Genomic DNA, 15,078 nt, shown 5'->3' with positions numbered 1-15,078 from the left:
TGGGAGCAGGAGGCAAAGAATCAGGGGCCAAACTAGATTCCGAAAAAGCATCATTAACAATGTCTAGTATAGGAGGAATAGCTAAAGGCCTATACTGAGCAAGGAGTAAGAAATCCCTAAGCCTCTTTTCTGAATCAGAAAAATCCTGGCTTTCCCAGTGGAAATGCTCCCTTAGAGTATGTAAGGTTTCACCAAAAGAAAAATCCTCTGGAGGGGAAGCAGAGGGAATAGAGTTCTCTACATCATAATCCTCATAAGTAGATAAGAGCAAATCCAAATCATCAGAAGAATCAGAAAAATCAGAATCCTGATCAGAAGATTCATAAACAACTTCAGTCCTAGGTCTTTTAGAAGGGGGGGGGGGGGGTTGGCTACTTAGAGTTAGAAGAGCTTCAGCCATTCTTATCATTTGTTTTTTTAGGCATAGAGGCCTGGGCATCGTTTTTTAGGCATGGTTCGAGATTTAGGCCTAAATGAAGAAGGAGGTGTAGGTTTAATATGCAAGTCTGTAGGCCTGAATACACCCTCAGAAGCCGGTGCCTGCACAGCGGCTCCGGACCCATCCAAGGTAGAGACATCCGTGGGTTCCATAGTGGATGCATCACACGGCATACCGGACTCCGACTGGGTCTCAGTAGAGGCCTGCGAATCAGAAGTAGCGGGTATCAGGAGCTGTGAAAGCACCTCACTGAGTACCGGTGAACTGGCTTAGGAGAAGCGTCGTCGGGAATTTTGGACCTCAGCGGCCTGTCTCTGTCTTTACCTTTGCGTTTTTTCGAAATCCCGGTAGTCGGATGGCTAACCGACAACATTTCTGGATAATTAAACAGAGAACCGAAATATTTAGAGGCAAAAATATACCGACGACGGATAGTATGCGGATTAAATAAAGCACAAAACCGACAACAAGGTACATCGTGGTCAGGGCCTCGGCAAGGAAGAGTACGAATGAAAATCTTTATGAGGTATTTGCTCTCCACAAGTAATGCAATTATTAACTTTTACTGACATTGGTAAGGAGCAAGAAAAAGTTTCCCCAATGGGGTACTTAGCTTTAGTTGAAGACTCTGGTTCTGAAACTCGAAAACGAAAATTACAGGAGTCGGCCGACCGGCACTTGCGAACTGCTTCTGGTTCGGGAACCGCACAGCAAGAAAAACTGATGTAATGGCATCAGCTGCATGTTTTATACCCCCGACGTCCTGAAGTCATGGAAGAAGGGACAGCAACCGATGCAGGACCTAAGACTTTGTTAATCAGGCCGACTGAGGGTTACTGCAAGCAGATAACCCAAATGCAATGGCTGCAACAGTGAAACACGAAGAACATCTGTTCTGTTCATCTCTGAAAAACCTACTCCACCTTAACAAATATCTCCACTGACAGCATTACTTCCCAGTTCAATACCCACTTTGTCGAAACTGTTCTCTCAATAATCTAGGATAATGCCCTTCTTACTGGACGTACCAAACACCAACAATGAATAGCCATCATTCACACTGCAACCCATCCTGACCTTCAACATATACATACACAACCATCTAGTAAACAATAACGTATTGTTTCAGTCACAGCATGGACTTCACCCTTGACAAAGCACCACAACCGCCCTTCAATATCACAAACGCTATCAACTCAATAGGAGGGCTGGTTTTCTAGTATCCTCCATACTTCCATAACATAAACCTCATTACACAGTTTTGCATTTAAAATTACTGAACAAACCTGTCCCTCTATCCTGTAGGAGTTCCCCCAAGGTTCAATCATCGGACCCGGACCCCTGCTTGTTAATATTTTCATCAATGACCTACTAACCACGCACCCATTATGCAATATGCAGATGACTCCACCCTAATCTGTGCTGCACCAAACCATCACCCATACCCCTGTCTCTCCACCGTAGAAGCATGGCTACACAATGCAAATTTACATCTAAATCCCAAGAAAAGCCAACTCTTTGCTTTTTAATACAAACAATTCTCCACCATAAAAAAACATTTCATCATTACTTCAGTCAAAAATGTCAACACAGACACAGTAAAACATTCAAAGCTACTGGGTGTCACTAGTTATGAAAACTTTAAATTTCACTTACACATACTGCAAGCCATCAAAAAAAAATCAATCAAAAACTAGGACTGCTATACAGATAAAAATTCTACCTCACAAACTAAGCCAGAAAAAAATATACCAACTTTCCTTCTATCCAAACTCCTTTATGCCTCACCAATATTTCCTAACTTGCAAACTTATTATACTGGGAGAGTGGGTTTGACATAATGGTTAAGTTTTTTAACTCACAGATAGAAGGTACAAGGTTTGGTTCTGACCTTGGGTGTTTGGCTAGGCTTAAATGGCCCTTCAGGGCAGTTAGCGTAGTATTCACCTATGAACAAGCTTGAAACTTGTTACAATAAAGCAGGAAAATCTGCCGCAAGCCTCCTCTACAGAAGCCACTTACTGCTTAGCCTTGAAGCAACGGCACTGGACAGAACCACCACAACACTTAACTTACACCAAATGACCACTGCTCATATTCTCATAACTCAGACAAATGCCCCTTACTGTGAAACACCCTACAAAAACATACCCTATAATCCACCATCAGATCACTGCTGCTCATCATCCAACATCTCTGCAGGAGACTACCTCTAGTCAGCTTACATATCAAAACTATGGAACAAGTAATCAACCCATCTAACTAGCAAACTACATAATCTCAAACCAAACTTAAGGAAACACCTGGGTAATGCATGGTTATGCTCATGCACCTGACCTAGGTCACCTAATAGACCAATAACTCTTAAAACCTCTAACAACTCTCATGCTTAGCCTTCCTGACAACAGCTTTGCCTCTTAACACCCCCACAATCTCTGCCTCTCCTAAATCTTCTTCTTTCCTTCCCTGACTTCCTATAGCCTTGACTCCCATAATCTTTCAGACTATATTCCCTTCCTCCTCCGCAACTCCCTTCCCCCAACTTCTCATTCTCTTCTATTTTCTTTTCGTTTGTTTTGGCTTTAATCTCCTCCCCAGCCTTGCTCACTTTTTTCTTTCTTTAAAATACCTCACTAACACAATACCACTATCTACCTCTAACAAGCTAACCTTCACAGTCTTAGACTTATCGGATTATTAAACCTTCACTAACTACCACAGAATTACTTAGACCTGTACAACTGACTATATAGCCAAAACACACAAAATATTTTATGTGAAGTCACGATAAAGAACTGTGTGTCTTACAACCCTAATGTACAACTGAACACCATACCCTTATTACATTTCATCAGATGCTGTATAAACGTTGCATTATCCTTCAAGGTATTATCAAAGTTTGTACAATTGTAAATGTTTGTTATCTATGTGTATAGAGTTTTTCTCCCAGAGTCCCTGTGCAAATAGTGGGCTTTTTCTGTCCAGTCAGACTTGGCCAACAAAAGCAAATAAATAAACAAATGAAATAAATAAATGTAGTTATACAGCTAAAAAGCATGTGGAAAATGCATTGGGCTCCTCAAAGTAAACGACAGCCAACAGTGTTCCACAAGACCTCATGATGCTGCTAATCCTGACATGGATACACAGAACTTCTGAGGTTTCATGTTGGAGTTTTATACTACAGCACAGTCTGTGCTATATGACAGGCAGCCCTGATAGCTCCACACTTCCTCTTGCATGTTAAAGACATCCACTCGCTCTACGGGTAAAGGAACAGAATGGAGGCTTCATTTAAATGAAAGAAGTCACAGACCAGTGGCCGGCCACAACATGCAGTGCTACTATGAATGTTTACTATGAAGAAAGGCACAGTTTGTAGCTCAATTAACAAGGTGACAATGACTCAAGCTGGAAAACGATAACAGAAAGTAAAATCATACATGATGAAGGCACAGCCGTGCATATGTGGCTATACTGCCACGAAGCATGTGGGAAATACAGTGGGCTCCCAATGCCTACCCACAAGATGCTGCTAATGTTGGAGTTTTATACTACTGCTCAGTCTGTGCTTTAAGACGGGCAGCCCTGATAGCTCCACATTTCCTCTTGCATGTTAAAGACATCCACTCGCCCTATGGGTAAAGGAACAGAATGGAGGCTTAATTTAAATGAAAGAAGTCACAGACCAGTGGACTGGCCACAACATGCAGTGCCACTATGAATGTTTACTATGAAGAAAGGCACAGTTTGTAGCCGATTTAACAAAATAACAATGACTCAAGCTGTAAAACGATAACATAGAAAATAAAATCATATACAATGAAGGCACAGCCGTGCATGTGTAGTTATACTGCCACGAAGCATGTGGGAAATACAGTGGGTTCCAAAGTTGAAATGCCTACCCACAGGATGCTGCTAATGTTGGAGTTTTATACTACTGCTCAGCCTGTGCTTTAAGACGGACAGCCCTGATAGCTCCACACTTTCTCTTGCATGTTAAACATTTCTACTCTCACTACGGGTAAAGAAAAAGAATGGAGGCTTCATTCACAAAGAAGGGAGCCACAGACCAGAGGACTGGCCATAGCATGCAGTGCACTTTGTAGGTTTGGGTGTGTCTGTTTAGAAATTCATTCACTCAACAAAATCACCACAGTCCACACACTATATTAGTGTTATAATAGCGAAAGATTAAGTTACTATGCTCCAAAGCAGATCAGAAACAGTCCAAATATGGTACATATGTGGGTCTACTTGGGGAAAAACACTGAACAAAACAGACAACTATTCCAAACAAAAAGAACTTACCAAAGCACAGAATCTTCCAGAGGCAACAAATTGAAAATTGATTCCTTTTGCCATGTACAACTAACTCAAAATGTATTCTAGTTCATTAGAGCAGATCTACAAATGCCTCATTTTTTCCTATCTGTCTTGAGCCTAGCTTTCATGTTTACCCCCCACCCCCTTTTCTGTTACACTTTGTCTAATGGTAGTTAACAGCTCATTAAAGTCGTAATTACCAGTCAGTCCAGAAAGCGTAACCCCACACAAAGGGACAATGGCCCACTATCACCTGAGTTGGTTAGTGAATATGACATGTAGTATGCTGCTAAAATGTGAATTTCAGCTTTTCTTACTGACAAAATTGAATCAAGTGCACTTTCAAAAAAACATTTTTGAGGGGAAAAAATAATAAAAAAGAACATTCTGAAAACAAGATGGGACAGGTGAAACGTGTGTGTTCAGAATCAGCAGTTATTACTTTTACATACTGGTCAGGAATTTCAGTGTTTCTATGTTGACTGTGTTTAGCAAGGAACACCCACTTGCAAACCTGCATCATGCATTTTTGTCTTTTGAAATTAAACATGGTAAAAAGATTATTGACATAAAATACACCTAAAAGACCAACCCAGGCATTTTTAAAGCACAGAATTCAACATTTTATACAGAGGAAAAAGCAGTGCTAAAAAGTACAGATGCGTACACTTACCATAAATGTAGATGTTCGAATGTATCCACTGTTGCAGTCTTAATTATTGGGATTTTCCACTGTGGAAGCTCTCGGCAGGCCCCGACTAACAGAGAAATTTCTTTCCAGCTCCCAGGCTGGCAGGCACCCTGACCAATGTCAGTACGTTGGGGTATAAGGGTAGTCGCTTGTGTCATACCAGTGTTTCCTTGCCTTTAACTAGGAGGAGCCCTAAGCAGATAGAAGGCATCCAAAGGAGAACTTGTCATAGGAAGGTAGCAAAGGAGTCCCTTGGCTGAGTAGCAAAAAGAATCAACCTACATAGCAGGCTGAGGGGGTAGGTGGGAGGGAAAGAAGACTGCAACAGTGAATACACTTGAACGTCTACATTTATGGCAAGTGTACACAACTGTACTACGTTCTTCTTGTTTCATTGTTGCAGTTCAGACTACTGGGAAGATTTCCAAAGCTGAAAGGAGGGAGGACGGTGTTTAAGGGGAAGAGAGAATGGCCTGCAGGACAGCAGTGCAAAGCCTGCTCTAGACCTGGAGAAGGATGCCAGGTGGTAGTGCTTGGTGAAGGTATGCACTGAAGACTAGGTGGCAGCTTCCAAGATGCCCTTGATGGGGACACCCGTTAGAAAGGCAGTGGATGCAGCAGTTTCCCTGGTGGAATGAGATTTTATCCCTACTGGTGGTACTTTACAATGGGAGCTATAACAAAAGCAAATGCAATGGGCAATCCATTTGGAAATAGTTTGCTTAGAGGCAGCTTGCCTTCTTTTCCAGAGGCAAAGGTAATGAAAAGTTGATTAGGCTTTCTCAATGCTTTTGTCTTGTCCAGACAGAACGTAGCTGTCTGTGCACATCCATGGAATGCAGAATTCTCTTCCTTTTGTTTTGTGGATTGAGGAAGAAGGTAGGGAGATGGATGGCCTGATTCCAAGAGGTGTCAGTGATCACTTTAGGCATAAAGGACGGATTGGTTCTGAGAGAGAACCTATCCCTGTGGAAGATAAGGAAATGTTCCATTGCCATGAGGGCCTGCAACCCAGAAACCATCCTGGCTGAGGTGATAGCCAGAAGAACTGTTTTCCATGTCAGGAACTTTAGGTCTGCAAAAGCTGCTGACTCAAAAGGAGGGCAGGGTCAGTTTCTCTAGCACAAAATTAAGGTCCCAAAGAGGAGAAGGCTTCCTTCTGGGTGGTCTAATGGGGATTACTTCCCTAAGAAATTGCTTTAATAGTGGATGGGAGAAAAGAGGAGGGTGAAAGGGCATATATTCAGAGACGGCAGATGCATGGATTTTAATGGAAGAATGAGATAGTCCCTGATTCAGCAGACCAGTCAGGTATTCCAGGATGCTGGAAACATGTGCTGATTTGGGATCTAGGTGGTGATCTTTGCACCAAATAGAGAAACTTTTCCACTTAGCTGAGAAGGATTTTCTGGTGCTAGGCCTTCTAGATTTTTTGAGGATATCTGGCAACTGTTTACTTAGGCTAACCCCATTGTGGTTTGCTGTGGGATAATCCATGCTGCAAGGTTGAAGGTCTGCAGATTGGGGTGTACAATGTTTCCCTCATTCTGGGTGAGGAGATCTATTCTCTGAGGGGAGTAGCCATGGGCTCTGGTTGGCGAGTTTGAGGAGGAGGGAGTACCAATGCTGTCTGGGCCTGTCCTGAGGTATAATAATTGCTCTTGGACCCTCTTCTATTATCTTGAGCAGAACCCGAGGAAGAAGGGGTATGGGGGGATGCACAAATGAAAAGCTCTGTCCAAGCGATGGAGAAGGCATTTGTTTTCCAAGCTGTCTTCTGTTTGTTAATGATACAGAATTTTTGCAGGTGTGCGTTCTCTTTGGATGCAAAGTGGTCCACTTGTGGCATTCCCGACATCTGGGTTGCAGACTGGAAGATTTTTGGGTGCAGATGCCACTAATGAGGGTCCATCAAGTTTCTGCTGAGATGGTCTGCCACAGCATTCTGAACTCCTAGAAGGTATTGTGCTATCAGGCGCAAGGCCATAGAGTGAGCTGTTTCCCAGACTTGCATTGCTAGACAGCACATGGGGGTAAGAATGCGTCCCTCCCTGTCTGTTAATGTACTACACAACTGTGGTATTGCCAGGCTTGATTAATAGGACACCTGGGGTCCATTTATCCTTGAAGGCTAACAGACCCTTTAATACTGCAATGAGTTCCTTCTAGTTGCTATGTCTGTCCTTAGATATGGAATCCCATTTCTCTCGGATTTGCAGGTTTTGAAAGTGACCCCCCCTCATGCTGTCTTCAAGGCATCTGTGGTTAGAGTACGAGTCTGAGGGGAGATTTTGAAGGGGAGGCCCTGATCCTGGGAGCAAGCTTGTGCCCACCATGCAAACTCTATTTTGAGGCAGATCATCAGGGGGATCTTGAACTCTAGGGACTGTGAGCTCTGGCACCTGACATTCTTCAGATACCACTGGAACTTCCTCAGGTGTAGTCTGGCAAGGGGAACCCGGAGGATAAATGAGGACATGTACTCCAGGGCTTGAAGAAATTCCCTTGCTGAAAGACAATCTCTCAACTGGATCCTGTGTAAGAAATTTATCAGGAAGGAGACTTTTCTGGAGGGAGGAAAGCCGTTTGGAGACAGGAATCCAGAAGTGTCCCCCAGAAGACAAATTTTTTTGTTGGTGTAGTGTGGGATTTCTATAGGTTCACTGTGAACCCTAGTGAGGAAAGGAAGTCCTGGGTGAATTTGAGGTCCTTGAGGAGCTTGGTCTAATCTGTGGCCTGTATGAGGCAGTTGTCCAGGTAAGGATATACCTGTATCCCCTTGGTCCTGCAGAAGGCTATTGCTGGTGTTAGGTATATTGTGAACTCTCTTGTAATAAGCTAAAGGGCAGTGCAAGAAATTAATAGCGACTGGATCCTACCCTGAAGCGAAGAAATCTTCTGTGGGACTCCTGAATAGGGATGTGCAGATATGCATCTTTTAGGTCTAGAGAGACCATGAGAGCATGGAAGGATATCACAGGCAGCAGTTTTTGGAGGATTAACATTTTGAACTTTGGCAACAATAGGAATTGATTGCAGTTGGACAGATCCAAAATGGGGCGCCAACAACCTTCCTTTCTGGGGACCAGGAAGAGCCTAGAATAGAATCCTTTTCCCTGCTGGGCAGTGGGAACTGGTTCTACTGTTCCCTGCGAACACAGTATCCGGACTTCAGCCAAGGCCTCTGTTTTTTTATTTTTGGGGGACATCTGGAAAACCTGAGTATTTTAAATGCTCTTTGAAAGTCAGCCTGTAGCCATTTGCAATAATGTCTAGAGCCCATCTGTCTGATGTGACGTGTGTCCAGGATATGCCTGAAAAGAGACAGCCTTCCTCCTAGCTTTGGGGGGGTAAGGGAGGGGTCATTGTTGCTCTCTGGATGTGGGCTTGGGGTCTAGAACTCCCTTGCCTAGATGCCTCTGAGGTCCATTGTCTGGCCCTTTGTGACTGTTGCCTCTGTCTGAATGGCCTATCCCTTTCAGGTTTCCTCTGCCTACTCCTAGGCTGGGTGGGAAAAGACCAGTGTTTGGTTGGAAAATTTCTGCCGAACCTGGGTGGTTGTACCTGGAGGAAATCTTTTACTATCTGCATTGACTTAGGTTTATCCTACATCTTTCTAAGGACTTCTTCTACCTTGGACCTGAACAGAACCTCCTTGTCAAAGGTGGCATCCAACAGGCCAGACTTGACATGTGGAAGAGTTTGTTCTCTGAGCAAAGCATGCCTCCTAATAACAGATCCCGTAGTATATGTTCTACAAGATGCTTTCATGCCATCATAGCCACAATGGAGGGAATGTTTAGTTACTTGAGCACTGGAATGACAGAGGTCAGTCAATTCTTTTGTGAGGTTTCTGTCTTCAATGGCTGAAACCTTTTGTTTAAGCTGCTCTATTACAGTCTGTTGGTACTTAACCATATGAAATTGACAATTTAGGGCCCGCAAGGCAAGGGTGGCAGATGTATAAACCTTATTGCCAAACCCGTCAAGGACCCTGCCCTCTTTGGTCCTGGAGTAGGTTGTGAATCTGGAGTCTTGCTAGAAGATGCAAAAACATTTAAGAGAACAGGAAGGCCAGGGGAAATAGCTGAGGGACTAGGGGTGTCCACTTGCAGCATTTCTGAATATCTGTCATTTCAGTGTTTTTTCACTTGAAATGCTCCTACATCCTGGTCAAGGTGTCACTAAAGGAAATCTCTTGCTGGAGAATCTGTCCCATTAGAAACTTCCTCTGGGGAAGCATAATCTGGTGGGGTGGGGATCCGGGTTGAATATGCCAGTGACCCATCATCAAAAGAATGTTCCTCTTCTGAAGATTTTTCTCTTACCATCTTCTGAGAAGGAGCAGTCCAGGGGGAGGTAGGTACTGTAACCCCTGGAGGGGGTCTGACAGACATGAGGGCATTAAGAATACTTTCAGAAAAGGCTTGCCAATCCTTTTAAGGATCAGAAGGAGGGGAGCCATGTTTAGTCTTTTATTTCTTTTTACTAGGAATACCCAATTTTATGAAGTGATGGTGGACTGGATGTAGGCCTACATTCAATTATGTCCAAATTCACTTCCTCCCTAACTAGGATGGTCGGAATCCCCCTAGGACCTTCAGAGATAATGAGTCTGGGTTCCCCTTAGACCTCTGGTACAGACACCTCCAGTGCCTTTAAGGAAGTGTTGCTATCCTGTTCCACTGTGACCACCGTCATGGGTTCAGCCTGTGGTTTGGATGATGGCCCTGATCGAATCTCCGGACTAGTGACAATCTCGGGAGATATGTCTGCTACTGGAGGTGCAGCCAAGGCTTCCGGCTTGGGTTTCTTGGCCTTCCGCTAAGCTAACGACTTGGCCTCTGAGCCCGAGGGATCCTACCATCCTTTTACCGAGAAGTTTCAACTGCTGATTTTCTAAGCAGATGGAAAGGGAATTAAGCCTACTCCTTAACATTTTGGGGATGAAGGATTGGCAAACAGGGCAGGCCTTATGGTCGTGGGAAAGCCCAAGACAGAAAAGGCACTGTTGGCGGTTGTCCTTATGTGGAGTCTGACGTCCACATTGGCATTTGTCCTCCTTGGATGACATTAAACTTCATACACAATCAAAAGCTAGAAAAGGATTCCACAACGGGGCACTTATCTGAGATGCGGAAGCCGAAATTTCTTCGGTGATCAGACAGTATGTACGGAAGATGCATTCTGATTGGCAGCAAAGAAGTTCTGAGGATAGTGTGCGCGTAGGTCGCTTTTATGGCCTACGTCCGATAGCAGCCTATGTGGGATGTAGCACGCACCTTAGTCACTAAAGACTTTTGTATACTGGCTGTCGTCAGGTCGCTTGGCAGCCAATCTCCCTAAAGTAAAGAACACTGCAACAGCAGAATAGGAGGACATCATCAGGGTCAAAAACAGGGTTTCTGTAAAAATACTTTTAGGAATCCTGGACCCTGTATACCTGTCTGGCTTATGTGGGGCAGGTGGGAGGGAGTCAGGTTTAAAGGAAGATTCCTGGAAGACATCTTCCACCACTTCCAGAATGGAGGGAAATACCCAGTGGCTTATGGTCAGGTAAGTCCAGGAATTCCCTAGCCCTCTTTTTTTGTCTGTGGGTAATCCTGAGGTTCCCACTGTAAATGTTGCCTCATGGCATGGAGGGTCCCTCCAAAAAGTACAGTTGTGTACACTTAACATACATGTAGATGTTCGAGTGTATTCACTGTTGCAGTCATCACACTTCGGTTATCTGCCTGCAGGTAGCCCTCAGTCGGCCCGAATACCAGAGTTTTGGGATTTCTGCGTCCGATGCTGTTGCCTCTTCCATGACATCAGGGATATAAAACATGCAGCCGACACCATTACATCAGTTTTTCTTGCCCCAGGTGTCAGGAGCCCCCAAAATAGGAAGCAACTACATGGTGTGGAACACCTGCAGTAAAAAGTAAATACCATGGCCATAAGATATGGCCAAAAAGAGGATAGGTAGAAAGTCTAGAAAAGTCAGGGGGCTGAAGGGAAGGTAACCAGGACTGCAACAGTGAATACACTCGAACATCTACATCTATGGTAAGTATACACAACTGTACTATGTTCTTCGTGTTTCACTGTTGCAGTCATCAAACTTCGGTTGATTCCCAAAGCTGAGTAAGGGTGGAGTCAGTCAAGAAGAATTAGGGTTGGTTAGCAGGCCTTGTAAGACTGCTGAGTCAAATCCAGCTCTGGATTTAGAAAAGTCCGGTAAGTGGTAATGCTTGGCAAAGGTGTGTACAGAACTCCTGGTTGCAGCTTCCAGGATGTCCCTGGTAGGGACTCTCCTGAGAAATGCTGTAGAAGTTGAGGTAGCCATAATGGAATGAGTTCTGATCCCCTGTGGGGTAGGTTTTCCATGGTGTTAGTAGCAGAAATGGATGCAGAGTGCTATTCATTTGGAAATGGATTGTTTTGAAATGGCCTTGCCCTCTGCCCCTGTAGCAAAGGTGGCTAGCAGCTGGTCTGATTTTCTGAAAGGCTTAGTCCTGTCAGGGTAAAACTTGAGCTGTCTGTGCACGTCCAAGGAGTGCGGGATCCTCTCCCCTTTATTCTGAGGATTAGGGAAAAAGGTTGGTAAATGGATGGATTGGTTTAAAGCCCCACTGGATACCAACCTGGGCATAAATGATGGGTTATTCCTGATGGAGACCCTGTCAGTCTGGAAAATAAGGAAGGGTTCCACAGCCATTAGTGCCTGCAGCTCAGACACTCATCTTGCTGAAGTGATGGCTAGAAGTAAAGCTGTTTTCCAAGAGAGGAATTTTAACACTGCTTAGAAACATGTTCAAAAGGGGGAAGCGTGAGCTTCTCTAGTGCAAAGTTAAGGTCGCAGGCAGGGGTGGGAGCTCTCCTCGGGGGTCTTAAATAGTTAGCTCCTCTCAGGAGCTGTTGGATCAGAGGGTGAGAAAAGAGAGGTGGCTCCGTATTGTAATGAGCTGAGAAGGCCGAGGCCTGAATCCTAATTGATGAGAAGGAAGGGCCTTTGTGGAGCAGCTCTGCTAGGTAATCTAGAATTAGAGGTAAGGAGGGCATGTCAGTGTCCTTTCCTAGAGACTGCCTCCAGGAACAGTATCCTTTCAATTTTTCTGAATAGGATTTCCTAGTACTAGGCCTTCTGGCCTCAAGGGTGACGTCCAGCACCTGTTTGTTGAGGGTTGCTGGTGGTGTGTTTAGGGAGTAAACCAGGCTGCAAGGTTCATAGTTTGCAGCTGAGGATGCAAAATCTGTCCCCTCTGCTGGGACAGTAGGGAGGGGGTCTGATGTAGGTGCCAGGGTGGCACTGTTGTCAGAATGTGTAGGAGTGGGTATCAGTGCTGGCGTGGCCAGTCTGGTGCAATAAGGATTTTCCTTGGTCTGTCCTGCTTGACCTTGAGTAGTACTTTTGACAGGAGGGGCAGAGGGGGAAAGGCATAAATTGAGAGGTTTTCGCATGAAAAGGATAGGGCATCCACTCGTCATGCTTGGCTGTGGGGATTTCTTGTGCAAAATTTGCTCAATTGATGGTTTTGGGGGGAGGCAAAGAGGCCCAGCTCTGGTGGTCCTCACCTGTTGATTAGAAGTTTGAATGAGTTGGGTTCCAGTTTCCACTTGTGTGGGTCCCGTAGATTTCTGTTTAAGTCGTCTGCCAGCGAATTTTGTTTGCCTGGCAGGAATTGAGCTTGTAGGTGCACTTGGTTCTCAAGGCTGTGTTCCACAGGGCCATGGCTAACTTGCAGAGTGGGTAGGAATGAGTTCCCCCCTGCTTGTTTATGTACCACATAACTGTAGTGTTGTTTGTATTTATCAAGAGTTGTCCTGGAAGGATAAGGTATTTGAAAGCTGTCAAAGCATTCTGTACAGCTAACATTTTTTTTTGATTGATGTGCAGGTGAATTTGTCCTGGCTCAAACAGGTGACGCAGTAAGAGTGAAAATCTCTGTGAGGTATTTGCTTTCCACAGGCAAGACAATTGTTAACTTTTTCTGACATCAGTTAGAGCAAGAAAAAAGGATCCCCAATGGGGTACTTAGCTTTAGAAGACTTTAGGTCTGAAACTCGAACAACGAAAATTTCAGGTAGCGGACGGCCCACACTTGCGAACTGCTTCTGCTTCTTTCCCGTGCGGCAAGAAAAGCTGATGCAATGGGGTCGGCTACATGTTTTATACCCCTGATGTCATGGAAGAGGCGACAGCATCCAACGCAGAAATCCCAAGACTCTGGTATTCGGGTCGACTGAGAGCTACCTGCAGGCAGATAACCCAAGTGTGATGACTGCAACAGTGAAACATGAAGAACATGTGTAATCCTCAGGCTGAAGGAAGGACTTCCTCAGAATCTAAGTTCTGAAAGGAGGGGCCCTCTTCAGACTCAGAGTCCACAATTTCAGAGTCTTCCTCAGAAGGAATGGGATCCAGGGAAAGTACTTGAGGATCATCTCTTTTTTTTTTTTCTAGGAGAAGTAATCCCTGGATCTTGCCTTGATCCGACAATGGAGAGCAGGTCCTCTGCTAACCTGACTAAATCCTGCTGTGACCCCTGAGAAATGGAGCTGGAGGGCTTGACTGAAGGCTGAGAGACAGAAGCTTTCTTAGGGGTAAGCTAAGGCCTTAGGCTTAAGGGCTTCCGACGCCCTGATGCCCATCTCCTGAGAATGAAGTAAATGCACTGGAGCTGGTGTAGGTCGAGGCCTGGTTGCAGAATCTCTGGGTGGAACACGCTCCTTGGAAGCCAAGGCCCACAGAGCAGTCGTAGACCCGACTGACAAGCCAATGTCAGTGGTTTGTGTAGCAGTGGATGGAGCCAATGGCATGTCAGACTCCGAAAGGGAGATAGGTTTCAGTGCTAACTTTACCCCTTTCTCATGCCCTAAAGGGCCCATCTCTATACCAGAAGAATGCAAAGTACCTGTAATCATGGCTGCACAGGTAAAAAACACACTCTCCAAAGCCAAGAACACAGCATCCATGGGACCTGACAACATCCCAGGCAGCGTTCGACACGAACTACAGAACGAACTGGCACCCCACCTAAGTACCATGTTCAATCATAGCCTCACCTCAGGCTTTTTGCCCACTGAATGGCACACAGCAACGGTTATCCCACTCCACAAAGGGGGAGTCACCACGGACCCCGGAAACTACTTCCCCATTAGCCTGGCGAGCCTGGTCTGCAAGGCTATGGAGCGTATCATCATGGAACTTATAAACAATGACATTAGTAATCTCCAAACTCTGGACCCTACCCAGTTCGGGTTTGTAAAAGGCAGATCATGTCTCTTAAACCTGATAGACTTCTTTGAAGCGGTCACCAAAGCCGTAGATGAGGGTAAGGTGGTACACACAGCCTATCTAGATCTTGCCAAGGCTTTCGACACCATCCCCCATTCTGGAATTATAGACAGACTCACTAAACTAGGTATAAATCCCTATGTCACAAGATGGGTTTCCAACTGGCTCACTGACTGAACCCATACTGGGAAAGTAGCAGACTCCAAATCCAACTTCAGACCAGTGACAAGTGGAGTACCACAGGGTTCAGTCCTAAGTCCTCTCCTGTATCTACTTCTCTGAAGTACAGGCTAGCACAGAAGGTATTTGGCTAACAAAGTTCGCAGATGACTGCAAACT

General features: G+C 44.9%; 1 protein-coding gene and 3 non-coding genes across 4 annotated transcripts in view; all 4 read right to left on the bottom strand.

Annotated features, from left to right (window-relative positions):
• Nucleotides 1-15,078, bottom strand: part of LOC122790034 (P2R1A-PPP2R2A-interacting phosphatase regulator 1-like) — an 849,731-nt gene that overhangs the window by 200,429 nt on the left and 634,224 nt on the right. The window lies entirely within an intron of this gene.
• LOC122790200 lies at nucleotides 3,603-3,743 on the bottom strand. The gene has a single exon (XR_006362960.1). It is a non-coding gene; the product is annotated as a small nucleolar RNA U109 (small nucleolar RNA).
• Nucleotides 3,976-4,116, bottom strand: LOC122790195. Its single transcript, XR_006362955.1, has one exon. It is a non-coding gene; the product is annotated as a small nucleolar RNA U109 (small nucleolar RNA).
• Nucleotides 4,359-4,493, bottom strand: LOC122790197. The gene has a single exon (XR_006362957.1). It is a non-coding gene; the product is annotated as a small nucleolar RNA U109 (small nucleolar RNA).

This window comes from Protopterus annectens, chromosome 15.part0, assembly GCF_019279795.1.
Source record: "Protopterus annectens isolate FY-2018-M chromosome 15.part0, PAN1.0, whole genome shotgun sequence".
Classification (NCBI taxonomy): Eukaryota; Metazoa; Chordata; order Ceratodontiformes; family Protopteridae; genus Protopterus; species Protopterus annectens.
This window is presented reverse-complemented; position numbering and strand designations above follow the sequence as displayed.